This window comes from Zootoca vivipara, chromosome 3, assembly GCF_963506605.1.
Source record: "Zootoca vivipara chromosome 3, rZooViv1.1, whole genome shotgun sequence".
In the NCBI taxonomy this organism is placed as follows: domain Eukaryota; kingdom Metazoa; phylum Chordata; class Lepidosauria; order Squamata; family Lacertidae; genus Zootoca; species Zootoca vivipara.
The window spans coordinates 8845824-8865954 of NC_083278.1; the positions used below are offsets into that span (position 1 = coordinate 8845824).

Here is a 20131-nt window from a genome sequence, read left to right on the forward strand (position 1 = left end):
TCAGCGTGTTTTTACATGAGTAGAATGTGTGCTTTTATTTAAAATGCATCTCTGGGTTATTTGTGGGGCATAGGAATCTGTTCATCCCTCCCCCCAAATAAAATATAGTCTGGCCCCCCACAAGGTCTGAGGGACAGTGGACCAGCCCCCTGCTGAAAAAGTTTGCTGCCCCCTGCTTCAGAGAGTGGCGTTTAGCTGTTTCCCTGTGAAATACCACCGTCCCCTTCACGACCCAATGACTTTAACTAGCATCTACTTGATGCCAGACGCTTTGTAAATCTCACTGATGCTTGCTTCTTCAACTGGGGTGGGGGTAGTGGGAGTACATTATCCTGTTTATCTGGCATCCGTACTCTTCCACTGCATTCCAGAAATGCCAAAATGCTAGTTTATTATGGCTTATACAAGACTTAAAAGCTGTGGGCCCGTTAAACCAAGCAAGATAGCCATGGACCTCAGGTGGCCGTGATAGGAATGGAATGAAAGGAGAAGGCTGATATTAACTAAGGCAGTGTAGCTAGAATGCTCAGTCTAAATTCTTTACTTATCAAGTTTTTGGATAACAAAATATATATTGGACAAATGTGTCCTTTTTGTGTTTGCACGCGCAGTTTTTGGTTGGAGAACTGCATTGCAAAATTTGGCGAATTTGGCCAGATGTATCATCTCAGCAAAGGGAGCTAGCCCGGCTTATATTTTAACACTTGCTGGATCCAGGAGTTAAGAAGGAACTCACATACAACCTACTTCCTCCCCATCACAACTGACAACACTATGAAACGCAGGAGGAATTTTGTCCAAGGAGGATTGACCAGTGTTTACTGATTGGATGGGGATCCTGCACAGCTACTCCAAAAAGGCATTCTAGGATCAAAAAAAAAGCCTTTGGTATTTATTGTCTTTTTGGTGCCTAGCGAAGGTCTTCCCTTTTCAACAAGCCCTTTATAAGTGGAGATATTTATCTCATTCTGCAACTGTCTTGGATTTGAAAAAGGAAAAAAACACAAGAAACTCAGACATGAGATCTTAAAAGTTAGCAAGCCCTGTACTATAATTAAACAAAAGCAAGCCGTGTCTAAGCAACATTTTGCAAGAGACCAGGTTTTGGTTCGCTAAGATACCTGCAATGCAAAGCCTCTCTTTCAGTTTATAGAGCCCTTTTCATCACCAGAACCCGATTGGGGGGGGGGGGGAGATGCCTAAAAATGCTTTTCCTGCACAGGAACTGAGGAGAGATCAACAACTGCTGGCAGAAATATAAAAATATAGGTGCCTACAGAAGCCACAACAGCTGGGGCAGACAAAAGGCAATTGCTAGATTCACACACATCCCTCACTTTTATGCTCTAAACCTTCTACTGAGGTTGGCAAGCGTGCTAAGTGAACAGGAGCCCTTAGTGATGATTCACATGATCCCTGGGCTTGCGGTGGCTCCGTTACATTTCTGTGTGCTATGAGTGGTGGCTTGGCCTTCGACTGCAACCCCGTAATTATCTTGGTTAATTTTACTCACAGTCCTTACCAAATAAAATTCCACTTTGTCTCTAGTCAAAGCAGAGTGCTGCCGTTTCTGAGAATGATTAAGGTCATGCAGTATACGACGGGAACAGCTGTTTTGGAGATAGGCCGCAATCACCTCCAAGGCTGCAGATGTGCGCTCCCTTGCTTGGAAGTGGGTTTCGCTGAACTCTGTGGGGCTTGCTTCTGAGTAAACATGCCCAGGCTCCCAGCAGCTCCAAGGCTGCAGCTATAACAGCGGCTTCTCATGCTGCTGGTGGGCACTTTCCTGTTTACTCTGGAGAGCAGCCAAGGGGATAACACAGCTATACCAGCTCCTCTTGGCCCAGGAGACTTGCAGAAGGATCTTGCTGCCTAAAGACGGGTGCCTAAGGGTGCTGACAGGTTGAGGGGCTGTTGGGAAGAACAAGCTGAGAGGTGGGCGAGAGCTTTCCTCCTTTTTGTTTTACAGAGTCGGAATGGGTTGAGTTGAGATGATTATTTTATACAGTACAGTGGTACCTCGGTTTATGAACACAATTGGTTCCAGAAGTCTGTTCGTAAACTGAAGCGTTCATAAACTGAAGCAAACTTTCCCATTGAAAGTAATGGAAAGTGGATTAATCTGTTCCAGACGGGTCCGCGGAGTACTCAACCTGAAGCGTACTTAACCCGAAGCATGGGTGTAATTGGTTCCGGAAGTCTGTTCATAAACTGAAGCGAACTTTCCCATTGAAAGTAATGGAAAGTGAACTAATCCGTTCCAGACGGGTCCACGGGGTTCGTAAACCAAAAATTCGTAAACCGAGGTGTTCATAAACCAAGGTTCCACTGTAGTTGCTTCAGGTTGTGATGGGTTTTAATAATAATTTTATTATTTATACCCCACCCATTTGGCTGGGTTGCCCCAGCCACTTGTGATTAAGAGGTTTCAATGGACCTCAGAGAGGGAAAGGAGAAGTAGTCTGTGTGTTGTGTGGAGAACTTTGATGTTCTGGATTCAGGCTCCAGAATGCATTGGTAATGGGGTCATCCCTTGACAGAGCTCCAAGAAGAAAACTACAGTGGTTACCTCTGGTTACGAACGATTCTGGTTACAAACGCTTCAGGTTATGAGCTCCGTGAACCCGGAAGCAGCTGCTCCTGGTTGCGAACTTTGCCCCAGGATGCGAATTAAGTTCGTAACCAGAGGTACCACTGTACATGTAATGGTAAATAAGTGAATGCATTTAACATGTGTAGGGTTCTCCCCGCCCAAATAAAAGCTGCAGGTTAGACCATATACCTCACCATAGTCCTGATGAAAACCCTCTCAATGTTGGCATTACTCCCATGTGAAAAATAGACATTGCTCCGGGACCTTTAATAGAGAGAATTCTTTCAGCAGGTGAAATTGCTCCTCCACACAGCTATTATTAAAGGGACAGGAGCCCTGCCTTCTTTTTCCTCTGACTACCATAGCTTTTTGCTTCCACTGGTGAATTTAAATATCTAGGGGGACGAATTCAGGTTGAAAGAGCATCAACAATGCACTGTGTTTTAATTTCAAACAATACGTTTACGTTTCTCTCTGTGTGTATGTGGGCAAGGATACTGAGCAAGACCATTTAATTACAGGCTGAAGTTGCAACCCTATAGACATTTACTATTCAGTAAGACCCATTTAATACTTCTAAGCAAGACTGGGTGATCCTTTCCAGAAAAATACCCATAACACGAGAGTTATTGCTGTGAGCAAATTGCAGCGTTTGAGTAGTCAGTGAGCATAGAATGGGAGAATGAGATCATCCCCCAGGTGTCTTCAGTGGATTATACTAAGAATTTAAGAACATAAGGAGAGCCTGCTGGATCAGGTCAATGGTCCATCTAGCCCAAAATCCTGTTCTCACAGAGGCAAACTAAGAAGCCTGCGGCACAGGAAAATTGTATCATGTCTGTCCTTGGTTCCCAGTATCAAGGCCAGAAATATACAGAGAGTGCAAGATATTTTGTGACGTATCTATAATGCCTGATCTCTCATGGCCCTTGCCTTACATATAAAAGTTTTAACTCAGTTCCTCCAATCCAACTGGGAGACCTGTGTATTGAGGCACATCAATTTCCCAGGCCGAAAAATCCAATGCCATCATGTACCACATTAAGATTGTTTTGAACAGAACTACCTATCTGTTTGGGGTTGGGGTTTTTTTTTTGGGGGGGGAGATGGGGGCGGGGGAGGAGAGGCCAAAATAAAACCTTCCATTTCCCTTTCTCATCTGGACAAGCAACATAATTCAAGATGTATGAGTGGCAGGAAGTCTCCCAGTCCAGACTTTTCAACCCTGGGAAAAGTGAACACACCTCCCCCTTTGCCCACACATTTCCCAGTGTTGGATTTTGGCAAATGCGCTGGGGCCAAGGTCATTAATTCCATTGTAAGAAGTGATAAGTGCAGGCTTTGTGTTTCCACACATGCACATTAGGGCAAGAAGTTTGCTACAATGGCAATCGCAATACAAGAACATTTTGATTTCAATGTTTAAAGCCCATTACTTCATTTTTTTAGAAGTATACATCTTTATCTACCATTTAAATTCTTTTAATAGCCCGACCAGCTGTTTTGGAGATAGGCCGCAATCGCCTCCAAGGCTGCAGATGTGCGCTCCCTAGCAGCCATGAAGGCCCGCTTGGTGAAATCCGAGAATGCTTACGCCAGCACTCTTTCCCTCATGTACTTCAACTTTCCAATAGCTTGGGTGAGAAGTTACACTTGCCCCCTCACTCCCTGAAGCTTTTAAAAGTAACATCGGTGTTGCAGCTAATGAGGCAGTAGAAGGCAAGCTGTGGTATATTCATTGCTGCTAATTACTCCATTCCCAGGAGCCTAATCAAAGAATTGTGCATTCAGTTGCTGTCTAGTCAGCACCAGCCACCTGTGATTTCTGACACACCTGAGCTCTCAGCTCAGTGGCCCATGATTCCAAATTAATCCGTCCCCATTACTAAAGGATAGGCGGTGAAGGCGCTAAGCAACCCTGAAATGGTGCTTTGCTAAAAGAGCAAAGAACAAACAAGCTGAGCAATACTCCGCAGCCAACTGTCTGTGACAGAATCGTATCTATATAGTTATTGACACATTTATCTATTTATATATATTCCCCCCCCCCAGCCTTCTTCATCGTCAGTCCCCATTCCACTCACCTCGTTCTGCTTCCTCCCGGCTGCAGGCAAGCTGGATTTGGCTTCCCCATCTTTTTTCAGGCCTAGGGACACATTTGGAAATATAATAAACTGTCAGGGGAGCCACAAAATACCCATTTCACATAAAACAGGTGAAGCTCAGACGCGCATACACACACACACTCACTGAGAAAACAGGCAAAACATCAAGACTGGATTACTGCAATGCGCTCTATGTGGGACTTCCCTCACGCTTGATCTGAACTGGTTGCTGATTTGCTACTGAGCCAAGCCCAAGGCATTACTATTGGTATACAAAGCCCTTATCAGTTGGGATCAATTTGCCTATGAGATTACCCTACACGTGTGCCCACGCAACCACTTCAATCGGCGGAACCGGAATTACTACAGGTGCCACATAATGCCTGTTCCACATTTTTAAGAACTCAACTGTTTAGTGTGGTGCCGTCTACTCTTTGGAACTCCCTGCCTATTGTGATCAAGCAGGCACTTTGCTATACAGTGGAACTTCGGTTTATGAACACCTCGGTTTACGAATTTTCGGTTTACGAACACCACGGACCCATCTGGAATGGATTAATTCACTTTCCATTACTTTCAATGGGAAAGTTCGCTCCAGTTTATGAACGCTTCAGTTTATGAACAGACTTCCGGAACCAATTGTGTTCATAAACCGAGGTACCACTGTACTCCTTTTTAAAACATTCCTGTTTAAACAAGCCTACCCAGATGCTTAGAAACCTGAGGTCCTTTTAATCTGTTTTAGCATCTTAACTTTTGTATGTTTTAAAGTAGGGCTGTATTTTTCTTCTTTCTCAATTTTACAGCTTCATCTTTTGTAAACCGCTTTGCTTTTTTTTTTTTTACAACCAGGCATGTAGTCGGTAGAGCATGAGACTCAATCTCAGGGTCGTGGGTTTGAGCCCCACCTTGGGCAAAAGTTTCCTGCGTTGCAGGGGGCTGGACTAGATTACGCTTGTGGCCCTTTCCAACTCAACGATTCTAAATTTTATTAAATAAAGTAAATATGTCTACACTTATAGGAAATGCCACCCTCAAACAGACAATGCCTCCCAATCAAGCAGCCCCCCCAAAAAAACATACATATGCACACACACACACACATATACATATGAGAAAAAAAAGCAAGGAATAGGTTTGAAGAGTATCTTAGGCACTATGGTAAAAGGCAGGAACAAGGATTGAGCTGCTGTTGGCCCAAATTGCAAGGTGAGCGCTACACCAAACTCTGGCAAGGCTGAAGTGCGGGAGAAAGCAGACAAACCTCTGCAGGCAAGATCGTATGGATGCTGTTGCCAGGCCTCAACAACCATCACTGTCCCCTAAGATGGGGGAGAAGCAGGGGGGTGCATCAATACGGGCTTCCACCCACTCTTTCTCCTGGTGTTGCTGCTGCTGCACCTATGGCTGGGCAGGTGAGCACACCGCTTCTCCTTCACCTCACAATAAGGCAGGAGGGAGCAGCAGGCTGGCCCAGGTCCCCCCACTTCCTGCAGCCTAACTTAATGCACCACTCATATTTTTTTGTGCTTAGGGCAGCCATCTTGTGCCAGAACGCTTGTACCCATATGAGTACTGGCAGCTTATTTTTAGAAAAAGAAAAAAAAAACACCCACCCTCCCTTCAATTTTCTTTTTTGAACAACCACCAGAACTTGTGTCTTTAGCCGCAGGTATTCAACCACAGTATTAAACAGTCTTGCCAGACATAAGGGTAGACCCTGAGAAAGTGGATTTACACCTTGCCTACCATCATGAGCATCTATGGGTCACTGATAAGGGCCAAGTACAGCACCGTCCAGGGGGGAAATGTAATCTCAAGAGAAAATGAAGGTGTTGGTACCAGCTGAGCCACTGAATAATTGGCTTTTAAGCTGTGTAAGGGATAAGAATAAGCACATTCGTTTGCTTCCAAGCGAGCCAGTATTACCCAGGCATGCCTCAGCAGGCCACTCTCCACTGAGGGCATGACAAAACACTGACTAGGAGGAGGGTATCTTGAGTCCGCCAGGAAAGGCTTTTTCTATGCTACTGGCCAGCTTGCAAGTATCATGCTTGCTATGCTTGTCAGCTCTGAGAAGGAGAGTACACGGATAAAAGGAAGCCACAGGAGTCTTCTCTCTTTCTCTCTCTCTCTCTGTAACAAAAAGCACCTTCAGGAGGTGGAGGAGCGGTGGGGAGAAGGGTGTTGCTTCACCCTTTCCCTGCCAGCTGCTTTCCCACTCCAAATCACCCCACCAAAGCTGTTCTGCATACCGACCCAGCCTGGAGGAGAAATCGGCCGGGAGCGGATGAGATTTGGAGTAGGAAAACACCAAAGGAGGAGAGGGTCAAGCAGAGCCACACCTTCTCGGCCTCACTTCTGCCCACAACAGCTTCCTCCCAAGGCTGCTGCTTGTTCTTAAGAAAAGAAAACATTTAGGCCTCGCCGTATCTTTGGATATCATGCATAAAACTGCATTCTGTTCACATACCCAAGGCCAAATGTCTATACACATTATTTGCGCATGAAAATGGCAGCCCAGGATCCCAGGGACAGCAGTCTTGTCCCACAATAACAATTCCAGGAAAATAAGAAGTTATGTTCTGCTTACCAAAGAGTTCCACTAACTCCAGTTCAGATAACATCACATTTAATGAGAAACTGGCTTTCCGAGCCCATAGGTCTGGAACTTAATCCTGAGCAGGGGCAGGAAAACCCTGCAAGCAGCCATCAGCTTGAGCCTTTATCTCAGCCTTCTCCAATTTGCTACCCTCCAGGTGTTTTATATTACCACTTGCATCACCTTCAGCCAGCATGGCTCTGCTATCTGGGGGCTGATGGGAGTTGTAGTCCAAAACAGCTGGGGGGAACCAGATTGGGGAAAAGCAGCTGTGCTTTACATAGAGGCTCAACTTCTTGGTCCACAACTAAAGTATGAGTCTGAACACAGTCTTCGGCAACACCATGCTGCTCATGGGTTTCTGAAGATTGCTTACTGGAGCCTTTCGCTTGTCCGCTTCATTTGTGGTTACCTGACTAAAGGTTTTGCCACTGGCTGCCAAATCGCCTTTCATGTAACTATATTTCCCCAAATGAGCATGGAAAACCTCCTTGCAGCTACTCTGGCCCTCGGGTGCTGTTCCAACGTGCATTGCACAGCTTTAATCTCTTGCTAACTACTGTGATTCTATCTTTTTAACTTCCTTAAAGTTCTGGAGCAGATTCTCCTTTTCCAAGGCCTCATATTTCACTGCTCCTCATCAGTTTTGCTTCTGATCTCTGCACTCTACTAAAACTACTTCGACCTGGTTTTCCATTTATTATCTCCGCACCAAACCCTGGATCATTCATTTCACTTGCAATGCTGAAGAATTAGCAATGAGGTCGGTTTATGTTGTCGCACACATCTCTGACCTCTGTCTCCAGGGTTCCTTGTATGGAGCCTTGACGGCAGTGCAACCATGAGGCAGAATGGAAGGCGAGAGGCGGGGGAGGTACCAAATTTTGGCGTCACACAGAGTGCTGCTGAATTTTGAAGCCCAAGGTCCGCCATTGGAAGAGACTCAGACTGACACCCCTACCCCCGCCTAAGCTCATAACAATATTATGTATGTCTTCATCCTTAGATCGCTCTACTATTGACACTGTGGGTCCTTTTCTAAACTCCAAAGGCTTAACGCTTCCGTAGTAACAGAATGCCTTTTGAATAAAGGGGAACAGCCATTTCCTTGGAATTAAAGTAGAGGACATCTGGATTCCTAGCAATAACTGACAAACAACTGCACATTTATAAAGCAGGGGGGGGTCCATAAAAGTCCTGTGTTCTTACACTTCATAACCCACTTTCTATTGCAATAATTAAGAACAAACTTGTTGTCCCACTCCTCTAGTGCCTGAAGCAAATGTGTTGCATGCTATCTGTTGCCCGTCACAGGGGGAAAAATCCATGAGTTCATCAGTTTATCAGACCTGGAGGAAAATTCCTTTCATCGCTCATTATTATGACATCAGCTCAACTCTGACTCAGAGGGCCTCCTCAGTGGCTGGGTCCAGACTTTGGAACTCCCTGCCAAAAGAGGCTCGCCTGGATCCCTTGTTGATGGCTTTCTTCAGCCAATATGCAATTTAAAAAACCCACAGACAGATATTTGGCCAACTGGGCAAATTTGCTTTGCTCTGCTAATCTGTATTCTGCTGCCATTCTTAGTTGCATTTTTTTATTCCAATGCCATGTTGCTTATGGTGAGGGTTGCAATATTTTGAAGAGTAAAAAAGAGGATGCTATGACTACTCTCATTTTAAATACCCTTACTATATGTAGGCCAAAGAAGTTGTGGTATATATTGCTGAGGGGGGCAGGAGAAGAGAAGAGGAAAGCAGATCTTCAACTACCATTAAGGCTATGTCTCATCCAGAAAGTATAGCCAGAGACATTTTGGAAAATTTAAAAAATCCACCTGGACAGACATTTTGCCCCTGGAAAAGAGGATGTGTCCTGGGGGGAAAGGGCACGTGGTAAAGGTAAAGGACGGTTGCGTCCAGTCAAAGGTGACTATGGGGTTGCGGCACTCATCTCGCTTTCAGGCCAAGGGAGATGGCATTTGTCCACAGACAGCTTTCCAGCTCATATGGCCAGCATGACTAAACCGCTTCTGGCGCATGGGACACCATGACAGAAACCAGAGCGCACGGAAACACTGTTTACCTTCCCGCCACCTATTTACAGTATCTACTTGCACTGGTGTGCTTTCGAACTGCTAGGCTGGCAGGAGCTGGGACAGAGCAATGGGAACTCACTCCGTCACGGAGATTCGAACCGCCAACCTTCTGATTGGCAAGCCCAAGAGGCACAGCGCCACCCATGCAACCCTATAACTTGGGCACTTTTTAATGGAAAGGTGTTGCATAAATGTAATAAATAATTGGAAAACATAAGTTCAAACACATAAACTGTCATTAGATCTTCCTTTTTAGCCTTTTTGTTCATCTCTGACTGCTATCCTTTTAGTAATGGGTTTTTTGTGTGTGTGTGTGTGTTGTTGTTGGGTTTTTTTTTTAAAAAAAGAAGTTTCATACTTACCCCAGCCGCCAGCTAGTACAGTGAGAAAGCACAGTATTTGCACAGATAAGGTCCCAGATTCAATCCCTGGCATCTCCAGGAAGGACTGGGAAAGGCTTTTGCCTGAAGCCCCGGACAGCTGCTGGCAGTCTATGTAGATATTACAGTACTACGTGGGCCTATGGTCTGGCTCAGGCTGCATTCAGACAGCATTTTATTCTGTTTTACTGTTTCCTTACCAGATCATCCCTTCATTTTATGTGATCTTTCACACAACGTACAAGCCAATTCTGGAAATCTAGTGGAAGTTCAGCGCTCACTTCCATGTTAATTCAGTAAAACCTTAGAGACCAACTAAGTTTGTCATAGGTATGAGCTTTCGTGTGCATGCACACTTCAGATGCCAGTCGTTGTTTTGACTACGTCAGACCAACATGGCTACCTACCTGTAACTAGTTCCATGTTAATGCTTTCCAGGGAAGCCCAATCCATTTTGCAACCCTATCAACTCAGAAAATTGCACAGGTTTTGCAACGTTATTTTACGTGGTTGGATTTGGGGAGTTCTCCTGGCATTCAGTTCTTCCTGCCGTTTAAAAGTTAGCATGACGTGGTGGTGTATCGCTCAAAGAAGGGTCATGGCTCCACAACGCAAGTAGTACCGCGGTGTAAAAGGAATGTCAGAAATTGTGATAGAAAAACTAGCAAAATGGTTTTCAAAGAGTGTGGCAAGAGAGGATGGCAAGTGTGGCAGGAAGATTCAAGGACAGCAGTATTATATTCTGGGAATTATCCATGTTCTTGTGTGGCTGCATTGCTTTGTACTTCCTGGATGTCCCATGTTCATATTGCAAAATAGTTGTTTTCTGTGTTATAAATCAAGCACTGCTAGGAGTTCTTTCCTTTTCCAATGTATTTCTTATCAACAGAAAAAGCCGGTGTGGCGCGAGCAAATTTTTATTCTGAAAGCATGGCCAAGAGAAAAGAAGTTTGAGAAGCACCGCACTAGCGGAATCACCAGTAACCCTAATGCAATAAGCCCTATGTCCAAATGAAACCTCAGAATAAAGCAGCGGCTGGTGTTCTTGGTCCAGGTCCACTTCACACAAAGGAATGATTAGACCCCGCAATTGAATCTTATGTTGACATTGACAGTGGGGCAATGTCCTTCTGGGGGCAGCTGGCTAGCTTAGTGGCCACAGGCAGGGCTGCCTTCCAACACTTTGATACCACTCCCTGCCTCCCAGAACCTGCCGCCTGAGGCAGGCATCTCACACTGGCTAATTAATGGTAAGGCTGGACAGCCAATAGTGGGTGGTACAATTAGGCTGCTGGCTTACTTGACCTCCCTCTGGCCAAGTCACAGCTGCATACCAGTTAGGCTCTGCCTATATGTTTGCACCGCACCGACCTGGCCTTCCTACAGGAGTGTGTGCACTGTGCCGCCCATGCCCCCTCTCCTTTACTTCCTGGTATGCTGTCCGCTACGGACTGCAACATGTTTGTCACTCCGGACAGTTCTTTGTGGCGATTCTGGTGTTCCTCAGCTTTTCTTTTGTCTTAATTCATCCAGGTTTTTGGAACAGACACAATGGCCTTGCGAGACCTGAATTGCACCGGAGAAGCATAAAAGTCTGGCACTCTCCTTTGCCAACTACTTTGGCTCTGGAGCACTAACTGCAACTTCAGGCTGATTAACAGAGTCCCTTCTCTTCCCTCCTCCCATTTATCTAGAGAGCAGCAGTTACGAGCCAAGACACAAACATCGAGGGAAAGTGAGACATTAATCTTTTTTATTGCTCTGACGCTTGCTTCTAAACACCTAGTTCTCAGAATTTTAAAGCATACTGATTTTGGTGGGCATTTCTTACTAACTTAAGATATATTTCTCCAGAAACCAACTAACTTAAGATATATTTCTCCAGAAACCAACTATTCTCCTCATAATGCTTCTCAGGTTTTGCCCTGGAGAGGTTTTTGAAGAATGATGTAAACGGTACGTTAGCACAGGCTGTAGCAACAATGCCTAGCCAGACCCATACACAAGAGCCAACCCTGTCAAGATTTCAACAGGGTTTTTATTTTTAATTAAGTGCGGTTACATTTTAATCAAGAGCTTATTGAGTCCATAATAAGGCTCGCAAGGCAGTTCCAAGACAGGACTGGGTGATTCACCAAGGGATCCCAGCCTTAGCTTAAGTAGGTTTCACTTGATTCCCTTTGCCCACCAAAAGCCCTTCCAAATCGGGGCTACGGTACCTCTTCTATTTTACTGAAGCCCAAGTTGAAGGGGCCACTCAGAGAGCACCTGTGCAGCTACAACCAAGACAATCAAAACACCCTGAACAAACCCATGGATCTTGTAAGTTACACCACCCTGGGTGCAGCTGGTGAGTTGACTGGAAAGGGCCTCAACTCCATGGTGGAGGTCCTGTTTTACATGCAAAAGGTCCCAAGTTCAGTCTCTGGCATCTCCATATAAGGCTGGGAAGGTCTTTCCATCTCCTTTGGCCATAGCTGCCAAGTCTCCCGTTTTCCCTGGGAAATCCCCGTTTTCCCAGCTGTTCCTAGCTGAAAAAATGGATTTTTTTGTTTTCCCCCGGTTTATTCTGGCACGGCAGCCATTTTGGAACTGGGCGAAGCATGCTCAGAAGCGACTTTTGATGCTGCTCTGCCCAGTTCCAAAATGGCTGCAGTGCGACTTCTGGCGTGGCGGCCATTTTGGAACTGGGCAAAGCAGCATCAAAAGTCACTTCTGAGCATGCTCCGTCCAGTTCCAAAATGGCGGCAGCGCTACTTCCGGCCTGCTATTTCCGGCCCGGTCCCTTATTTCTCTGACAGCAACTTGGCAGGTATGCCTTTGGCTCTTCAGAGGTTGCTGAAATACAACTAACATCCCTGCCCATTGACCATGCTTGGTGGGGCTGATGGGAGTTGTAGTTCAGCAACATCTGGAGGGACACAGGCCCCTCGCCCCTGCTCTATAAGGAACCCTCAGTCAGAAGGACCAAGGGAACCTTAGGAACTTCTACACACAGAACGGAAACAGGACACATTCATATTCACACAGGCGTTCAGGATGATGGGGTTGGTCATTCATGTCAGTCACTTCTCACACCAATCCAAGGTAAGCCAGTAAGGTATAATAATAATTTATTATTATTATTATTATTATTATTATTATTATTATTATTATCATTATCATCATCGTTATCATATCATCATCATTATATATAATGATCATTATTATTATCATTACCATTGTTATTGTTATTAATTTGTATACACCATATATCTGTAGGTCTCAGGGCAGAGATGGTTAAATTTGCCAGTAGAATTCACCAGCAAGCACATCTTGAGTGATACCTAGCAGAGTATAGGGATAGGGAACAGATATAGATACAGTCTCTGGCTTCATTTATGGTACCACAAGGTCTGTTGCCTTTGCTTTTTTAGATTCTGCAATGGAAGTGGCTGTTCATTTGAACCTTTTGCTTCAGCGAGTCAATGCCTCTTGATGTGAATGGTAGCGACGAGGGTCACACAACGATAATAAGTAATCTGAGCCATTGTGTTACTTTCTGAAGGTCGCTCAAAGACAGTTATTCAATGTATTGTTTGCTAATAGGGTATGTTTACAGTCTTATGTAGACTCAACAATCCAGGGTTATTGTGTTTTGGGCAATGCCTTAACAAAAGCAAAAATGTGTTTATTATTCCCTCAAAGTCCCATATAACTATGGGAAGAATGTGTCAAAAACACACCACCGTGTTTTCATCAATGTTATTTTCCTCAAAACTAGCCCTGTTGCCATATACAGTACCTTTAGACTGACTCTTATGTTAAATAAGAGAATGGATACATTTGGGGATATAATTCACCTACCCAAAGGAGCTTAATTCAGGTTACTGCTAGCAGAATTGTTTGCTAGCAGAGGTTTAATAATTTGTTGTATTTAATAACACAGATTTAGTTATTTCAACTCAAAACACTGGCACAGTTCTACTTCTTTACTAATATGTTGAGCATGACAGTGTTCACTAACCCTTCCATGGCTGGGCAAGAAGACACAATGGTCATGCATAACAGGGCAAAGCCGAAGAAACCAAGACAAAAAGGGAGTGGAAACTAGTGAATAAAGGTGGATGAATCTGTCAGTTTTTGTTTCTCTTTGCTACTTATGTATTTTCCCAGGCTTAAATGCAGTTCTCCACATTCTGCAATCTATCAATCTGAAATGTCGCCAGCATTTTGGTGCCAATTTCTGTATGCAGTTTTTAGCAATCTACACATTTTGGCAAAGCAAGTTCCCCCTAATGCAGAAGTTTTCAACCTTCCTGAGTCCACAGCTCCCTTGACCAACTACATTTTTTCTGTGGCACCCCCAGGAGCCCAGTTATGTCACCCCTTGCCTGCAGAGCTGGCAGCCTCTCACCCTTTTCATAGCTGCCAAGTACCCCGTTTTCCCTGGGAAAACCCCCTTTTTTACTTACCTTTTCCCGGTGGTCCCCCATATCACTTCGTCTCCCGTTTTTCTCCGTTATTTTCTCCTGCCGGCGGCCATTTTTTTCTTTCCGATTTGCCCTTCTATGGGCACCAAAAATGGCCGCCGCCAGCTTCAAAAGTCGCATCTACACATGTCCGGAGGTGCATAGACACGACTTCCGGTGTTGGCGGCGGCCATTTTTGGTGCCCATAGATGGGTGGAGCGACACCGGAAGTTGTGTTGATGCACTTCCTGACATGCGTACAAGCAACTTTTGAAGCCGGCGGCGGGCATTTTTTGTGCCCATAGAAGGGCAAAGCGACACCGGAAGTTACGTCGACGCAACTTCCGGTGTCACATGGCTGCCGGTCCCGGATTCTGCAGTCTGGAACTTGGAAGGTAAGCCTTTTTCAAACACTCTCCCTTGTGGAGTGTTTCCTCAGCCTCTCCCCTCTCCTTGGGAGTCCTCTGGGCAGCCGCTGCTGCACTCCCATCTCTGAGCTGCCCCCCTCGCCCACCCCAAAGAGAGGTGCTTCCTCACACTGCCCCACAGGGGCATGGGAAGAGAAGACCCCCAGCCTTAGTGGTCCAACAGAGACTGGCCATAGGTGAATATGAGGCCAGCACCTTAACTTAGGAGGCAGCAATAGCAGCAGTGGCCTGCATGGCAGAAAGGCTCCCCTTTGGTGCTGGGCACTCAGCTCCCAGGCCAGCCTGGCACACAGCAAGCACAAAAAAGGCCAGCGCAGCACCTGCCTGCCCAGCCTCCCTCTTGTCTGTCCATTCCCAACAGCAAGGGCTGGCTCCCTCGCCCGCTTGGTTGCTTACTCCGAGGTCACTTAGCTCCTGGCAATCAGCACTCCCTGACCAGCTCCAGAGGCACCATTCGCCTGCTGAGCTTGTAGCCAGGGCTGCTGCAAACAAACAGCTATGCAAGCCTTAGGAAGCAGAGATGCAAGAAGACGTCAGAGGAGGCAGGAAAGGAAAGAGGGGCAGAGGCCAGTGTTGCCCATGGCACGCCTGACCATCATTCTTGTTTGTTAATTTCACCAATAGATGCAGAGAACTGCATCGCAAGATTCGGAGAAATGCAAATTTCAGAGGCAACCTGTATTTCAGTCCACATATTGGCTTGAAAAGTGCGAATTAAGTAGTTTTTCATTAAAATGCACACAAAATTTAATTCCTCTCAAATCCCAACTAGTGAGCAGTAGTTCTAAAAGTATGTCAGTAGGAAAAGGGCAACAGCGGCATATGGGATCCTTGCAATTTGGCCCATCGCTCTCATTCCTTATCTGCATTTATTATGATATATATATATTTTAAAATATCCAGTTGTTTAGATTTCTAGAGGATCATTTTTGTAAGTCAGAAAATAGCCATACCTCAGTTCTGTTGAGTATTGTGTCCTGAGGGTACTAGGTGGCATTTATGTATATAGGATAAATCTTTCTTGTAAGGTGTGATGTGTTATTTTAGAGGTCTTTTTTTTTTGCTTATTTTTTATTGTGATTGCATTGTGTGCACCACAATCACAACAGTAAGTTGTTGTTGTTGATGATGGTGATGATGATGATTTAAATACAACAACCACTGAAATGAATGGTCGCTTCTTTTTTTATTGTTAAGGTATAAAAACCAACACAGGACGTTGCAAGTTTAAAAGTAACCTTGCATTCTTTTTAAAGAAGCCAGAAATTATATGCAACCTATTTCCCTAAACCAAAGAATTAGGAAATAATAATGAAACTGTTGATATGTTGATTTACTGGATGAGGCAATATTCATAATATTTAATTACAGACTTTGTTAGAGATGTCAGGGGCCAAAATCTCTGCATTTCTTATAAAGCTCAGCAGAGAAGCTATTCTTGCTTCAAGTCTTGTTTCTACATTACATCTGTGATCTCCTGATCTAGTAAATTAGCACAATCTATTATAGGGGGGGGTGTCACTTTTAATGATAAGGAGGATTGAACGTCACTGTGCGATGGCTGCTGGATTTTATTTAAATTAATACATTATACTTAGCAAACATAATGCTGTTGGTTTAGCCAGCCATTTACCCTTGCTGCTACTGCTAGGAAATTATATTAGCAGTCAATTTCCAGGAGAGTTAGTGAGCTAAAAGCTTGTCCATTTTGCTTTTTTTTGCCTATAATGGATCTATTTTAGATAGAAAATAGCCAGTCCCTAGTTTATTATTTTCTTTCTTTCTTTTTTTTAAAGGACCTGATGTATCTTTGCATCGCCTTCATGTTTATGGTTGACCTCAAAAGTTTTGATTCAGTTAATAATCTGTTTGCTCAAGGAGGTCACACTGGGAGAGATTCTGTTTGCAACTGCAGGCTATTATGTGTGTTCCTTTTCTCCAAAGCCCCATCAACAACAGAAGTCAAGTGCCCTCCAACCATCATGTCTCCTTCCCTCCTCTAGAACACTTCAAGCTTTTATAAATGCACAAAAACGGCCATTAGGAGCAGAGACCGAGCCAAAATTGTCTTTCACAAAAATCTGCTTTTCGGGCTCTGCGACAGCATTGAGCAAAATGAAGATCAGAATCTACGGATAGATCTCTGGATGATTAGCAGGGGATTATGGATCTTGGTTGTTTTGACAACAGAAATAGCAAAGTCTTCTTCATTTTCTTGCTAAATTGGAAGTGGAAATGAAGAAAGTTTGGGGAGAAAGCAGGAGTGGCGAGGAACATTCAATTCTGTTCACATTTAAATTTCAGTTCACTTTTAAATCAGTTTCAAACTTTCCAAAACAGCATAAGAACCAAAGCACAGCCATCTTTCAAAAATTCACATTTACCTGAATTTTGAGATGTTGTTATTGAACCAAGCAGTGGTTACAAAAATGCATACATCAGGGGAAAGCCATAGCTGCCAAGTTATCCCTTTTTTTAAGGGATTTTCCCTTATGCTGAATAGGCTTCCTCGCGAGAAAAGGGAAAACTTGGCAGCTATGGGGGAAAGCGTGCATAAAAATGAATATGTTGCTTTAAATAATGATCGAAAATGCATTATATTAAGGGAAATTGCTTTCAAAAATGTGTCAAAACTGCATACAAAAATGTATTTGTTAGAAGAAATCGCCACTAAAATGCTAATGAATTTTCATGAGAATGTTTTTTAGAATCAAAAGTGCTGGTAATGAAAATGTATTTCCAGGCTGTGAATACACTCACAGGCAACCTGTTGCTTAATTCTAAGTGTGAATCTGCCAGGCTGAGTCACCATTTTACATCTGGTTCTGGTTGTTGGTCCTCAGGGTTAGTCCTAGTAACAAACACAACACCCAATCAAGGCTGCCTGTAGATTTGTGAGAGATGTTATTAGACTCCATCTCTCATATTCTCTGACCACTGGCCAGGCTGGGTGGAACTGACGGAGTTCCAATTCCTATCCCTGCTCAAGCCTAAAGTCTTCCCACCCCAACAGATTCTACCCCCAACAGGGAAATCTTTAGAGAACAGAACTGGTACACTCCTTGATTCTGATGACTGGCTAGCTACATGTACAGATGAAACTCAGAAACATTTCAGTAATGCAACTTAAAAGGTGAAACCAATATATGAGATAGATGCATGACATGCAAAGCAAGATATGTCAAGCCTTTATTTGTTGTAATTGTAATTATTTGTCGTTATGAGGGTCAATTATAAATGGAATGTAATTAATGAAATGTAATAGCGATGTTTATTTTTGTATTACTGTAACTATTTGTTTTATTAATGTGGAATTTCCAAAAGAAAGCATTTGTAAAAATAAAAATAAAAAATAAGTTGCATTACTGAAATAAATCACTTTTTGACGATATTCTAATTTTCCTGTATTCTAGTCTCAAATAGCAAGATTCATAGGAAGGATAATGCTGGTTTTAGCCTTTGGTTCAGTCATGAGGAGAAACCCAGTGGTCCATATCCACTGCAATTGCCTTTGCATTTTGCATTAATTTACTTCCTTGGCTATGTCACTGTTAGCAAGCTTTAACAACAAACAACTTTGCTAATATATTTAGAAACAGGTTACAAACCCAAATGACTTTCCTCTTCACCCCCTCTTCCTTTTTACACACATATAACTGTGGTTACATAGAACTGAAGGAATATAACCCCAGGGACAGCCTAAAATAACCAGGTCTCAAGAGATCTGTTAAAGGCAAATAGGAGACAAACACCCTTTCCTGATGGAAATTCAAGACTAGGACTAATTGCACATTATAGAGAATTAGGAGTCGATGATTTGGTAAAGGTTAGGAATAAGGACTATTCTTCTAACCATTCATCAGCGGAAGCTTCAGATTTGTTCTTCTATGGCAAAGGGTTCCCAAGCTTTCTTTCCCCACGGCTCACTTGAGGCAGCTGAAAATTACTACGGCCAACCTAGCAGTTCGAAAGCACGTCAAAGTGCAAGTAGATAAATACAGCGGGAAGGTAAACGGCGTTTCCGTGTGCTGCTCTGGTTCGCTAGAAGCGGCTTTGTCATGCTGGCCACATGATCTGGAAGCTGTACGCCAGCTCCCTCGGCCAATAACGGGAGATGAGCGCCGCAACCCCAGAGTCGGTCACGACTGGACTTAATGGTCAGGGGTCCCTTTACCTTTACCTTTATACCAGTCACAAAACGTTGGTGCAGAGGCAGAGCCAACCAAAAAAATGGAGGCGGATAGGGGGCATTTTGGCATAATCAGCTGGCAGTTATCACCTTCTACTTCTAACTAATCCAGCTTTGGAAATGGTGAAAGTCCTTGCCACAGCATTTCCCTTGTGGCACGGAGTTCATAGCTCAGTTTCCCTCAAGCTAATGAGACATTTGTTGAGAGGCATTGTAACTGTCCCTACCCCACTTCAAGCAGAATTTGCTGGTCCAAAGGGGAGAAAGCGTTTCCATCTATATTTTCCCTTCCCACCCTGACATGCACCCCCCCCCCAAGTATTTTTTTACCCATCACCTGTAATTTCTTCTCCCCTTCTCCTTTCACTCTGACCTTGTACCATTCGCCCTCACATTGCCAGTTTCATTTCCCCTTTTAACTCACTTCTTTCTGTAACATTCCTCTGACACCCCCTTCCTTTCTATTCCCAGTTTATAGAACAACAGCTTATTATTCATACTGCTCACTTTCGTATTTCCTGCCTGCCTCTGCCGCTAACTCCTCTGCCTTCCAGCCACCTTTACTCAGCATGCAAAGAGTCGCTAGTGCTGGCATCCATCCATGGGGAGGGGCAGGCAAGGGAGGAGGCATGGAGCAGCCTGGGCCACTGAGGCTAACCTGAAAGTGGTCCAAGGACCGCTGATGGAGTCTGACTCACTGTCTGAGAAACAGTCATCTAGGCTGAACCAATAGGGAATGATCCTTCCCTATTGCTCCATTGGGGTGGTTGTGCTTCAGACTTGTAGACTTCATTTAAGTTCCTGCATCTTAGGGTTGCCATATTTCAAAAATATGGTGCTGGAGGAAACTCTTGAGAGTCCCATGGACTGCAAGAAGATCAAACCTCTCCATTCTGAAGGAAATCAGCCCTGAGTGCTCACTGGAAGGACAGGTCGTGAAGCTGAGGCTCCAATACTTTGGCCACCTCATGAGAAGAGAAGACTCCCTGGAAAAGACCCTGATGTTGGGAAAGATGGAGGCCACAAGGAGAAGGGGACGACAGAGGATGAGATGGTTGGACAGTGGTCTCAAAGCTACCAAAATGAGTTTGACCAAACTGCGGGAGGCAGTGGAAGACAGGAGTGCCTGGCGTGCTCTGGTCCATGGGGTCATGAAGAGTCGGACACGACTAAACAACAACAACATTTCAAAAATCGTTGAGTTTTTTTTATGGAAACCACCAACATTTTTGAAGGTTTTTTTTAAAGTTGTTGTTGTTGTGTGTGCTTGTGTTTTTTTTACAAA

The 20131-nt window shown here is 44.3% G+C and overlaps 1 protein-coding gene across 1 annotated transcript in view; it reads right to left on the reverse strand.

Moving 5' to 3' along the window:
- Nucleotides 1-4720: 4720 nt before the first annotated feature.
- COG6 (component of oligomeric golgi complex 6) overlaps nt 4721-20131 on the reverse strand; it is a 56095-nt gene continuing 40684 nt past the window's right edge. Inside the window, exon 20 of the mRNA XM_035110205.2 lies at nt 4721-4739. The gene's annotated coding sequence lies outside the window, so the exon portion shown is untranslated. The remainder of the gene's footprint in view (nt 4740-20131) is intronic.